Raw genomic sequence first — 14,545 nt, forward strand, 5'->3', positions numbered from 1 at the left:
TTTTGAATAAGTGTGTTCTATAACGAAACACTGCCATGAGTGGTATATGTATAATGGCACGACAAACGAATAAAAAGAAGAGAAAAATAAAAAAAAATATTATATTTGAATTACAGGTTTAGTGAACAATGCCTTCAAGATTGTTAAAAGCAATGCTTTTTCCTTTATGGTAGTCGTTTATTATACAGTGCTAGTCAAAAGTCCGTACCCCCCCTCTTATCTTTTGAACGGTTTTACCTATAATAGTGAAATTTGGATGGAGGAAATTAACTGACGTAAGCTTCTTAACTAGTTATGACAGGTGACGTAATAGTGACAGATGACGTTACAGAGCCACTGTGACGGATAATTTTAAATGGGACCTTATGGCAAGTGATACCTCGTTTGAAAGGTATTCAAAATACCTACTCAGCCATACTAATTTTTTTGTGTTTTAGTTGATTTTGGTGAATAAATTAAATAAATATAATATTGTAGCTTCGCATTTAATTAATAAAAATTCAAATGTACGCCTATGGTTTTTTTGTCAAAAAAGTTGACGTTTTTCGATTCTCTAGTAGTTTTTACGTCAACGTCAACCTTTTTGACAAGTAATCATAGGCGGAATTTTGAATTTTGAATTAATTAAATGAAACTACAATTTTATATTTATTTCATTAATTCGTCAAAATTAGCTTAAACTTAAACAATATTAGTATGACTGAATAGGTATTTTCAATACCTTTCAAACGAGGTGTCACTTGCCATAAGGTCCCATTTAAAATTATCTGTCACAGTGGCGCTGTAAAGTCATCTGTCACTATTACGTCACCTGTCATGACTAGTTAAGAAGCTTACGTCCGTTTATTTCCTATCTCCAAATTTCACTATTATAGGTATAACCGTTCAAAAGATACGAGGGGGGGTACGGACTTTTGACTAGCACTGTATACTAGTCCATATAGGCTATTGACTGAATAAGGTTCTTAAATTTATTCACGATACCCATTCCAGAATCCTGGAACAATACCAGTTTTTACAGATATAGGGGAGTACTAAGGTCTTATAGGTCTTTGGTATACTCTGGCCAACTGTCTAAGAGAGTCAGTAATATTCAGCTGAGCGGGGTGCTATGGTCAGAGTTGAGAAATTACATTAACAATATAGACCAGGGCGCATCTGTAAAAATATTAGTACATTTGGACGTTCAGAGGTGACTCAAATTTTTTTGTAGAAATTGCTTGAAAATAACTCAAATAATAATAATTTAGTTATCCTCCCTCTCAAAAAGGTCCGGAACATTGTTTAAATAATCAAATTATCAAAAAATGAAGGAAAAATTCGATTTTTTTCTTCGTTTTTTGATTATAACTTTAAAAGTATTCATTTTCGAGAAAAGTTGTAAAATGTAAGTAAAATGTAAGTTGTCGAGTAAAATTTTCTACAATACAGAATTGGTTAAAAATTTAAAAAATAGTCACCCTTGTTGCAAAATAGCAATAATTGCGAAAAAAACCATACAAAAACAAGTATTCGCATTTTACGTTTTTTAACCATTTGTGCTACACATAGGACCTTCATATTTTACCCAGAAAAACTTCATAATACAGTAAAACAATACTGTAAATTTCATTAAGATCAGTTCAATAAATTATATATAATAAATATTTTAATAGAGAATATAATAATTTTATCCTACTAACTTAAGAAATGCAATTTATAATTTTCTCTCTTTATTTATTTTTATATTATTAAAAATATCTGCTTTATTTTCAGTCCTGTAACATTTTGAAAAAATGAATTTTTTTGCGAAAGCTGGATTGCAAAATTTATTTTGCAAAATCTATTAAACCGATCTTAATGAAATTTACAATGTTGTTTTACTATATCATAAAGTTTTTCTGGGTAAAATATGAAGGTCCTAAGTGTAGCATAAATGGTTGAAAAACGTAAAATGCGAATACTTGTTTTTTTTATGGTTCTTTTCGCAATTATTGCTATTTTGCAACAAGGGTGACTATTTTTAAATTTTTAACCAATTCTATATTGTAGGAAATGTAATTACACAACTTTTATGTCAGTACAACTTTTCTCAGAAATGAATAGTTTTAAAGTTATAATCAAAAAACCAATAAAAAAATCGAATTTTTCCTTCATATTTTGACATTTTAATTATTTAAACAATGTTCCGGACCATTTTGAGTGGGAGGATAGCTCAAATCTTATTACTTGAGTTATTTTCAAGCAATTTCTGCAAAAAAATTTGAGTCACCTCTGAACGTCCATCTCAAAACAGATGCGCCCTGGGCTAATAGTTCTACATGTTTTATAAAATTAAACCTTTGTTTATATAATTTCAAAACTCGGACAACCCAAGTAGCACAATAAAAACATTTTAGTTTTATTTAAGGTTTATAAAGGTTTTATTGTGGTAAATAAGAAGATAATGGTTTTAAAGTTACCTTGTAGATATACTGCCAGAACTTTAAAACTGTTAAGCATTTGTCACTAGTTTTAAAGTATCTAATAAGAGTATCAAATAAGACTAATTAATCTTAATAGATAATTTGTCTTATTGTAGTTTTAAAATGGTTTATTCTCAGTTCACTTTAAAACTAATCAGTTTTATGAAGAACTTCCGGACTGTTTGGTTTTATTAGATTCTAGTTTGTGACCTTTTGGTTTTATTTCAGAGTTTAAGATTTTCCTAATATGGCTAATAAAACCCTTTAGTTTTACTACTTGATCTCAAGAATATTATGTCAGTAAAACTTATGCCTTAAAACAATTTTTTTAGTTTTCTTTTAAGTTGCTTTCTTAAAAGCAATTAGTAGGCTATATTAAAACCAAACGTTCTTAACTGAATCAATTTGGTTATCGTAAAGACTAAACTATGCTTCTTGTTAGAAACAATAAAACTAAACTCATCCCCTCTTCTTTCATGTCCAAAAGGGTCGGCCATTTGTTTTAGAGCGAAACAGTGGTGTAGTGTGTTGTAAAAAGTGGAAGTACAGTTAGTATGGAAGAAATAAGTCGCAAGTACTTAAAATATAAACGAACTGGTCATTTTAAAAGAAAAATACAACACACTCACAGCACTACGACGACTCGATTTTAGGTTAGATTCACATTAAAACCGAGTGACATTATTAACACAGCAGCATTAAAACTAAACGGTTTTTATTCCAAGGCAACCTTTCTTTTATGTAGGATATATGCTCTTGGAAAGGTATAAAATAAAACCATTTGATCTTAACAATTCTCTTTCGACAGACTAAATAGTTTTATTTGGATTTCAGCCATATTGTTTTCTGGAGATGCTGAAAGTCATGATAGATTACAATATAAGGCTTACATAAAAATTATAAATAACCGACTTAAAGACATAAATTCGATTTATTTTAACACAAAAACATTAAAATTGTAGATAAAATTATTTTTCTTTCAAATTACTATTTTTCCGATTTAAACTTTTTTATTATTTTTATTTTTTAATTGCCAAAAGTCAGAAATTTTAGGGCGCGTGAGTTATTTAGACCTATTTTTGTTAACATTATCAATAAAGTTGGGTGCGCAAGTATTTTTCTACCTTGACAGTCCGAAATAACCAAGTACTTTTTATTATTTTATGGTTACAAATACGTATCTACCTATCATAACACATATAAAACATTTTTGGCCTATATGGAGTATATGGGTTTAAAGAATTATTTAATATGGTAAATTGTCTTTAAAAGTGTCCATTTACGAAACCGTTTTAAGTTTGCTATAAAACTGCCTGTAAGTACTTAAAGTGTCTTTTAACATGGTTTTAAAAGCACCTTCACAGCAGCTTAAAAACCAGTTGCTTAAGAAAGCAAAGTTTTAAGGTTTTTATTTTTGGTTTTATTGACCCCTTTCAGAGTGGGCCCTTTTATGCTGAAAGCGGTTTTATTGCAACCGTAAGGTTTACTTAAAAACCAAATGGTTTTAATTTTAGTTTTATTCTACAGTTTTAAGGCATCCTTAAAAGACTTAATAAACCAGTTCGGTGCTACTTGGGAATGGCACCCCGTTTAGCAGAACTATATAAAAAACACATTAATATTCAGCTCAGCGGGATACTTTTTTTCAAGGTGTGAAATTCTATCAACAAGGGATCTACCAATTTTATGGAATAATCCTTTGTTTATTTAAGTACACATTTCCATCAGTAGTACCCGCTGAGCTAAATATTACACTCAAAAAAATTTAGTTCGTAATATTGATTAACAGTGATTATTGAATAGTATTTCGTTGTCACAACAATTTAATTTGTTGGTTCAACGAACTTTTAGACATTGACGAACGTATTTGGTTATTGTCACAATGATTGAATAATAATTGTGAGAATAACTAGAGTACATTAATCAATAACACTCAATTTATTCAGCCAATAACTTAGTTTCGTATATTGAATAAATACTATTAATTCTGGCAGCAACTCACGTTCTTGATTTCGTAGATGACAAGCAATTACCTTGGTTTATCGTGACAACGTACAGATTTCATTAAAACAATGTACAAATGTTGTTAATATAGAGTAATATGTGATTATTGAATAGATATTGATTGTTGTGACAACGAATGCATTAATCAATCTACTACTGCATTTAATACCCACAATCAATGCGTTAATTGTGACAATAATCGTAGTTGTTGAGACAATAAATGTTTTGCTTGACCATTTGAAAGTTAACGGCTTTTCCTTATCGTGATACCCCTAGCTTCTCTGTGTTACCGAAGTGCCGAATAATAATTATTGCATTTCGTTTTCAAGTGTAGTCCGTAGTAGAAGGAAGTTTTTGTGTGTAAATTATCGTGAAATTTCGGTCGAATTCTTTTTAAATGTATCAATTTTTTTCGAATCCTGAGAAAACTAATTATTATTTTTGAAAATTTAAATGCAAAATAAAATATTACAGTATTATCGAGGGTCTGAAGTCCCTGAGAACCTCTATAATTATTATTTTAATAAGTCACAGGGGTGAAAAAGAGAAAATTTAGTATGATTTTTAATTTCTAATAGGCATACCATTCAAAAGAAACTTTTTGTTTATTCTAAGGGACTTTCTGCCCTCGGTAATAATGTAATATTTTATTCTGCGTTTAAATTTTTCAAATATACTTATTAGTTTTCTCAGAATTCCAAAAAAAAAATGAATGCGTTTAAAAAGAATTCGATCGAAATTTTGCACCTGCGCTCTCAAAAAGGATTAAAGTGTTATACATTTTTGGAATCACTATTTCAAACGCTTTTAAATAAGCTGCCACATGACGTACTTTTCCATTAAAAAAAATCAAAGTTACGCCGTGCCTGTCACCTGAAGATGAATCGTGTAAAGTTCGAAACATTGATGTTATAATATACTTTGATTATTTTAAAAATCGACCTGTCCGAGCACTTTGCTTATGTGCTAAAAATAAATAAGTTAATAAGGGGGTGGGGGGAGTGTAACACTTATTCCAGTACACTGTATAAGTGAAATCATATGAAAAATCACACAGTGTAAAGTCCTTTAGGTTAAGGACAAAAAAGGGGGATTTAAAAAATTATTATTAATCAATTAATATCATACATTGGGCTATTGCATTCAGTAATTATTAATATAAAATACGTTCATAGTAGGAATGAACGAAACTGATTGTAAGGATAAATAGAATTGCTTGTAAGAAAAACTGTATTTATTGTGGGAATGAACGGAATTAATTGTAAGAATAAACGGAAATAATTGTAGAAATAAACGAAATACGTTAGGAGAAATAACACTGTTATTGACACAACGAATAGTCTTCGTCGGTCAATTAACGACGTTGTTGTTTCAATAAATAGTGTTCGTTGACTCAGTGAACAGAGTTCGTAATACCAATAAAGTGATATTATGGTATACATAATGAATGTTCATCCATTCAATAAACGTAATACATTAGCTCAACGAACTAAAATAATGAATTGATGAACATCGTTTTGTTGTCCCAATAAAACCAAGAATTGGACAAATTTTAAGTATTGCATTTGTTGTCTGAATTAACATTTTTATTGATATTACGTACCTTTTTCGTTGAGTGTAATAACTCTCTTAGTTTGATAGCACCACTATAGTCTAGGTCTAGGTAATATGGAAGCTACGCCTAAAATTTGAGCACAGTACTCAAAGAAAAAGAAGGTAATATGGTTGACTGTTGTCTATGCAGAGTATGCTGCTAAGCCTCCATAAAACAGCCTCATTGTGTGCAGATATTCCTTAACTAGATCATGTCGAATAAGCAAATTCCCCTTCCTTGACTCTTTGTCTATTCCTTTGGTATTTTTTGTTCATACACTCTTTGTATATCTCCGAGCCAGATAAGTTGTTTTGTTGATAAGTCATCTCTATTTACTTTAATTAATCTTTCACTGCTTCCAAAGTTTTCTTAGTCTTCTGTGAAGCATCAAAGAAATTTCTTGTTGAGCTTTTAATTCTTTTGATACTTCACTGTGGAAATGGTCGTATTTCCCTAAATTTTCAGAGCCCTTGTTTTTTGTTTCACTTCTTACAAAGTACCAAGAACTATTAAATAGCTGTTCATAGTAGATATGAAAAACCGGACTTTGACTCTATTGTATGCACGTGGTTTGTTTCTAATAACTAAAAACACTTTGTAATAATTATTATTAGAAACAAACGAAAGACGAAAGAGAAAAAGTTTTTGTTTACTTTTACGATTCTACTAGCAACAGGATACTCTTATCTATTAAATTTGTTTAAATTACAACTGAGCTGATTTTTATATAATAGATATAAATTTTTAAATGTATTCGCTTATTCAGACATGTAATAATAAGAAATGTAGTAAAAATCTTTTGATAAGGCGGTCAGCGCAGCGGTCACATAAATAGCATTCACCCGAGACCGTTGTATCCAACTGTACATATTTTTTACAAAGGCTCATATTCATAGAATAGCCTAAGTGCGAAGGCGCAAAATTTCGGGCCAATGCTTTTTAAATGCAGTTATTTTTTTTTAATCCTGAGAAAACTAATTGGTATTTTTGAAAAATTCAAACGCACAATGAAAGATTACATTATTACCGAGGGCCGAAATTCTCTTAGAATAAACAAAAGGTTTCTTTTAAATAAGATATTTTAAATTAAAAATCACACTCAATTTTCTCTTCTTTTTCACCCCTATAACTTATTAAAATAAACATTATTGAAGTTCTCAGGGACTTTCGGTCCTCAGTAATAAATAATGTAATCTTTCATTCTGCTTTTAAATTTTTCAAAAATAATTTTTTCAGAATTTGAAAAAAAATTAATGCATTTAAATAGCATTGGGTCGAAAGTTTGCGCCTATGCTCAAGTTTGAAAGTACCGAAACTCTCTTGTTAAATTTTTTGTATATGTATTACACTACTTTCAAAATACAGTCTTCGAAATCCGATATCTGATTTTTATCTGTTTATCCTTTATTTGCACGGTCGCTCATTCCGAACAACTCCAGTGAATAGATTATGTTATGACAGTCCTAAATAACTCGGACCCTTTGATTAATTGACTTTTAGTTTTCTTTTTATTTTTTTGTATAGACATTACTCTGTCTGTTGGTTAAAATGTGCCTCCAGTAAGTTGTCATTCCATCGTTTTTGTGGTCTTTCCACTGATCGTCTTCCTATTGGGGAACCGTCTCTCGCTGTCCTTACTACTCTATTTGTTATCATTCGGCTTATGTAGTCATTCCATTCTACTCAACTGTTTCTTACCCAGTTATTCTCCACCTTGGATCTCCGTCGTATATCTGTACTTCTAGCTCTCTCCTATAGTGTATTACTATCGATTTTTCGAAGGGTTTTAATCTCCGCTGTTGCGAGCAATTTGTTGTCCTCTCTGTGTCAGGCCGTGATTCTGCCGCCTACATCATTATTGGTCTGATGACTGTTTTGTAAATTCTGCCTTTTATTTCTTTTCCGATATTTTTATTTCTCCATATTGTGTCATTCAGGCAACCTGCGGCTTTGTTTGCTGTATTCACTTGATCTTCCACTTCTGTTTCGAGCCTTCCGTAGCTAGATAGTGTGATGCCTAGGTATTTAAACTCCAGCACTTGTTCTATTTATCTGACCTTCCAGCTCCAATTTACATCTTATTGGAGCTGCTGTTATAACCATGCATTTTGTCTTCTTCTTTTTATATAGACATTACTCTGTCTGTTTTTTAATGTGCCTCCAGTAAGTTGTCATTCCATCTTTTTCGTGGTCTTCCCACTGATCGTCTTCCTATTGGGGAACCGTCTCTCGCCGTCCTTACTACTCTATTTGTTGTCATTCGGCTTATGTGGTCGTTCCATTCTACTCTTCTGCTTTTCACCCAGTTAGTAATGTTGTCCACCTTGCATCTCCTTCGTATATCTGCACTTCTAGCTCTATCCCACAGCATCCTACCATCGATTTTTGGCAATGTTTTCATCTCTAGCATTCTTTTTGCCCTGTCTGTATCAGGTCGTGTTTCTGCCGCGTATGTCATTATTGGTCTGATGGCTGTTTTGTAAATTCTGCCTTTCACTTCTTTTCCGATGTTTTTATTTTTCCATATTGTGTCATTCAGGCAACCTGCGACTCTGTTTGCTCGATTCACTTGATCTTCCACTTCGTGACTTGTTCTATTATTTGACCCTCCAGCTCTAATTTACACCTTATTAGATCTGCTGTTATAACCATGCATTTAGTCTTAAGTTTTTTTTGTCTTGTGCATTTTGTCTTGTGTGGGAAAATTAACATGTTACATTTTCTGGCGGTTATATTAAATTGGTGCAGCATACGTTGTGAATCATCTTCACTCTGAGAGATGAGTATTGCGTTGTATTGGTCTGGTACATGTTTTCGATCATTTTAATTATTTCTAGTGGTACCTATCCTATAACAAAGGGATGACGTCAAATTATTTCTTAAGGTCCACGAAACATAAATATGTCGGCTTGTTGTATTCTAACGATTTCTCTTGAACTTGCCTCATTGTAAATATAGCTTGGGAGCATGATCTTCCCGACCTAAAATTCAGTTTGTTTGATATCACTTTGGTCGTTAATTTTAATGTTGTGTTTAATAAGTTAATTCCTCTGTAATTCTCCAGATGCGATTTGTCTCCTTTTTTGAAGAGATGTATTAGGATACTTAATCTCCATTCTTGTGGTATTCTGTTTTGTTCTATGATTTTCAACGAAAACTTTTCATTTATAAATTCGCAAAGTATGTGTGTTATTGCGTTGCCGCTCCTGCAATACTTAGAGCATATTTATCGATGGATTCTTATGTAGTTTTGCCTTCTGAATCCAAATCTGAAAACGGCATTTCGATATCTCTAACCGTCTTCGAGATAATCGACCTCAAAGTCTAAAATGTGACGTCACAATCCTTTTATTTTCCGCCGACACACTAAACGTCAGCTGAAATCGTTGCTAGTAAGTAGGCTAGTTTTTTAATCTGAATTTGTTAATCAAAGCATAGCATGTTATTTACATTATTTGAGTTTGACACTTCGTGAATGTCAAACTAAATTTTAAATAAAGTATTAATAAAATATCAATGACATTTGATAGTGAATCTAATTATTATATAAAATAAATACGATGTTCAAAAATACAATTTGAGTATATTTTGAAAGCAATAATTTATTAACAATTTTAGAAAGGTTTATACGAGTATACGGCCTCCCCTTTAATGGGAGTACCTAATGATAAATGGACTGTTCCATTTGTTATGAAATGAAAATTGTTATTATAGTCGGTTCGCTAAACTCAGATACAACTGGCTAGTGATTTTAGTAGGCAATTTTTTTGTTTTTTAGATTACTAATTATTTAGTAATTATTAACTATTTAGTAATTTTTTTTTGCCAAATTGGTAAAATTACTGACTAAAATCACTAGCTAGTTGTGTCTGAGTTTAGCGAACCGACCATATGAAATGTTGTTTGGAATAAAAAATTATGGTCTGATATGTACAATTACATCCTTCTAATGGAAAAAATATTTGAAGATTTTTCTCAAATTATGGATACCAACAACATTTTCATTTATAACTCTTTTATTTTTAATTTGACGAAGAAAAGTTATTCTTCATAAAAAGCTCTTCATGGTCTAAGATTTATGATGCAACCATCATATATCAAATTTTATTAATTTTATACGAGGTATATAAAAAATATGAATTTCGATCAAGAGTAAAGTACCTTTATAGTTCACAACATTTAAATTAGAATGATATAATTGCACATTAAAACATAATTTTTAATTCTAAACAACTTTTCATAATAGCAATTTTCCTTATTATGAATTAAAATACGTAAATAATAGTACATTGTTTACCGGGTAGGAAAAGCTTAACATTCCTGGACGACTGTGAAGATTGCTACACAGAGTCTAGGAATGTGGCTTTTCCTGCGAGGTAAACATACTATTTTTCCGCAAATCGTTTAAAATTCGACAGATATTGATTGATTTAAAAAAAACGCGATAATTTTATTCCCAAATAAATGGTGCTTTGAAATTCCTAATAAAATTACTTGGGTTACTATGGAAACGTATTGAGGTTGAATTGTCAAACTTGACGCTTATAAATTTAATTGCTGGTGTTCTCGAAAGTAAAATGATAAGTGATGATGAAATTTCCATTCCTGGGACTCCTCCAGAGCTGGTTGAGGCAGTGAATACTGCTTCATTAGAATTATTGCCAAAGAAATCAAGAGAAAAGTACGAAAATGCATACAGACGTTTTATGGATTATCGCATGAGTAAAAATCTTTTATCGCATGAGTAATTACCTTTGTTTAAAGATGAAATCTTCAACATTATGGGCCAATTATTCAATGCTGAAGTCAACCCTTGCACTTAAACACAATGTAGATATATCTACATACTCAAAACTTCGTTCTTTATTGAAACGGGAAGCTCAAGGTTATAGGGCAAAGAAATCTAAGATTTTAACGAAGGAAGAAATTGAAAAATTTATCCAGGAAGCTCCAGATAAAGAAAATTTAATGATTAAGGTAATTTACAAGGTTTTAATAGCAATGTGTTTTCTATCATTTATGTAGAACACTAACAACTGTACGGAAATATCATTTCCTTACAGTAAGGAAATGACATTTCCTTACAGTAAGGAAGTCCTGACTTTTTCTTCAAGAAATTTTGACAGGAATGTCAAAATTTCCTGGCGATTTGCGGAAAACAAAGTTTTCGTTATGATAATGCTCGCATTTTCAGCTTGTTTGTTCTAGTTTTAATAGTTCTTTAGTCAAATCTTGTCCTCCGTACTTTAGGAATTCGTTCGATATTCTGTCTTCTCCTGGAGATTTTCTATTTTTAATTTTCTTAATGCTTCCTTTACCTCTCCATCCTCTATGTTATTTCTTCGTTTGTCGTAACTTCAGGTGTTGGTGGCTTATTATTGTCGTCTTTAGTAAATATAAATCGGAAGTAGTCTGCCCATGTATCCTTCTGAATGAGTTTTATTTTTATTAATTTGTTAATCTCTTTTCCTTGTTTTAATTTTGTTTTTACGACTTTTAAAAGTTTTAAAGGTATAAATTAACATGGCGATTATTAAATTATAAATAATACCCGAATATCGTATTTGTGACGTACCTATTATCCTTGAAATAATAGCAACAAAGTGGGCGAATAGAAAACAAATTTATCACATTTTAAAATTTTAAAACAAAATCACAAAAATTGCGAACGCTAAAATTATTTTAATAATAATTATTATTAACATAAATTTGAAGATTAAATTTGTTGTGGTTATATCGTAAACTTTATTGGTTTTTATCAATAATTCTAATAAATTGAACATTTAACAAAAAATCTTGGAAAATTGATTTTGTTGGTGACGCACGTTGAGTACGTGGTGATACGAGAAGTATTTACATCTTACAAGAACTGCGAAAAAAAATGTTAAAAGTTATCGTTGATATCGAGTATGAATTACTTCATTAAAGTAATAGTATCGTCTTGAGATTATATCGTGAATACCTGTTTTATCCATGTTACATAATTAAGCCATGTTATCCATGTTAAAGTCCTTTTCATGAGCATTTTTCAGTGCTTCACAAATAATAGAGAAACTACTCGAGGAATACCTAACTGCTGAAACCAACCAATTATACGAACATATAACGGAATGTATTCACAACGCAGCCCAAGAAGCTCTAAGCGAAGAGACCAGTACGGTCCACAGATCAGCGGAAAAAATCACTTGGAATACACAGTTGGAAGAGCAAAGAAATAAGAAACAGGAAGCGTACAAAAGATGGCTGAACACTAAAAACCCTGAAGATAAAGTGATGTACAAAGATCAACAAAGAATATTTAAAGAAATGACAAGGAACAACAAAAACTAAACATGGGATGCAAAATGTAAAGAAGTTGACTGTTACATGGGAGGAGCGCGATCATCAGCGGCTTGGAAATTAATAAAAACCTTGAAAACCGAAACAAAAGTCGAATACAGCCCATCCAAATAGATGCATGGAAGGAGCATTACGCAAGGGAACTAAATGAAGACAGAAATATCTATAACACTGATTCACCCCAAAGTATACGAGTACACGGCGAATATGTAAACGTGGAAAAAGAACAAATAAAACAAGCACTTAAATCCATGAAGAACAACAAAGCATCCGGGCCGGAGAACATACCAGCAGAACTTCTAAAACACGGAACACCAAATCTAATAAGGTATCTTAAAATGCTATTCACAAGATACTTGAATGGAGAAGAAATCCCGAATAGTGGATTACTCTAATTCACAAAAAAAGGTCCAAAAGATATCTGCGGAAACTGCAGGTGTATCTCGGTCACTAGTACATTTAGCAGGCTGTTTGGCAAAATCTTAAAAAACATGATTGAGCAAGAATACGAACCTCATGAAATTGAACAACAAGCAGGGTTTAGGGCTGGAAGATCTTGCGTAGACCACATATTTACCCTAACACAACTTAATGAAAAGAAAGTTGCAAGAAGCCAGGAAATACATCTTTTATTTGTGAATCTCACAAAAGCATATGACACGATTCCTGTGAGAAAGCTGTGGTAGTCTCTTGAACGATCTTTCTTAAATAACACGATCATCGCTGCGGTCAAACAACTATACAATAAAGCCACATCAAAAATCAAGCTAAACAACACCTTATCAGAAGAATTTCCAGTAACAAAAGGATTACGACAAGGATGCTGCCTCTCCCCAGTACTATTTAAGATCTATTTAAATGAAGCACTAAAACACTGGAGACGATCTTGTTCAGGGATGGAAATTCAACTTGACGATGATACAACTTTGTATACTCTACATTTCGCGGATGACCAAGTCGTAGTAGCAGCGGATAAGGAAGATTTAGAACTCATGACGAGACGGTTATTTCAAACATATGAAGAATGGGGCCTTTCTGTAAATAGAAACAAAACGCAATACTTATGCATCGGGACTGAAGTAGAAGATCTAATAGTTAACGAACAAGAAACAATCAAGAACTGTGAGGAATATGTATATTTGGGAACAACAATCAACAAGAGTGGGCGCACCGAAAAAGAGATAGAGCAAAGGATCGTGAAAGGAAAAAGGGTGATTGGATGCCTAAACCCGATCCTATGGTCAAAAGAACTATCTAATCAAAGAAAACATCTCATCTTTAACTCCATCTTTAAAAGTATAGTGCTCTATGGATGCGAAACATAGCAACTTACTAAAGCCCTGGAACGACGCCTACTTGCATTGGAAATGGACTTCTAGGGAAGATCGGCTAGAAAATCAAGGCTTGAAAGAATACAAAATGATCAAATCAGAAATATAATGGGAGTCAAGTCAACCATCATAGACGAAATTCAAAGGAGACAACTGATCTGGTATGGCCATGTAGAAAGAATGGACGACGACAGACTGCCAAAACAAATTCTAAAATGGACGTCAAGGGAAAGAAGGAAGAGAGGAAGGCCGAAACAATCTTGGCTAGGCGGCATTCAGAAGGCAATGTCGGAAAGGAATCTTCACCCTGGCGAATGGAACGACCGCCGAAGGTGGAAACTGGGAACCGGAAGGCGAAGAACGCTATAAATAACCGGGATAATAATAATAACAAATGATAGATAAAAGGTAAGTCCGTGATAATTAACATTTATAACATTTATTCTAACATGACATTTTAGTTAAATCTGACAGTTGTCACATTTTATTTACAATTTGGCATAAAAACAAATCAATTTTGTTTATTGCATTTATAAAATGGTATTTTCTTTGATTTGTATAGTCTTATAAATTGTACAGATTACATAATTACATGTACAGATACATAATTTTTTTCGATTATAGCGCCCTCTATCGACAACTAGAATAAATGTTATAAATGTCTCTAATCACAGACGTGCCTTTTTTTCTGTCACATACAATTTAATGCGTTAGAAAGAAATCGAAAAACTGTGACGCACTGAAAGATGCTTATGAGAAAAAGAATACATAAATATATATCACAAAATCAAACCAGACATAACTGCTCAGGGAGCAAAAATCATACTCGCCTT

General features: G+C 32.0%; 1 protein-coding gene across 1 annotated transcript in view; it reads left to right on the forward strand.

The window, feature by feature from the left end:
- Positions 1-14,545, forward strand: part of LOC114324317 (rab5 GDP/GTP exchange factor) — a 117,175-nt gene that overhangs the window by 47,274 nt on the left and 55,356 nt on the right. The window lies entirely within an intron of this gene.

This window comes from Diabrotica virgifera, chromosome 9 (genome assembly GCF_917563875.1).
Source record: "Diabrotica virgifera virgifera chromosome 9, PGI_DIABVI_V3a".
In the NCBI taxonomy this organism is placed as follows: domain Eukaryota; kingdom Metazoa; phylum Arthropoda; class Insecta; order Coleoptera; family Chrysomelidae; genus Diabrotica; species Diabrotica virgifera.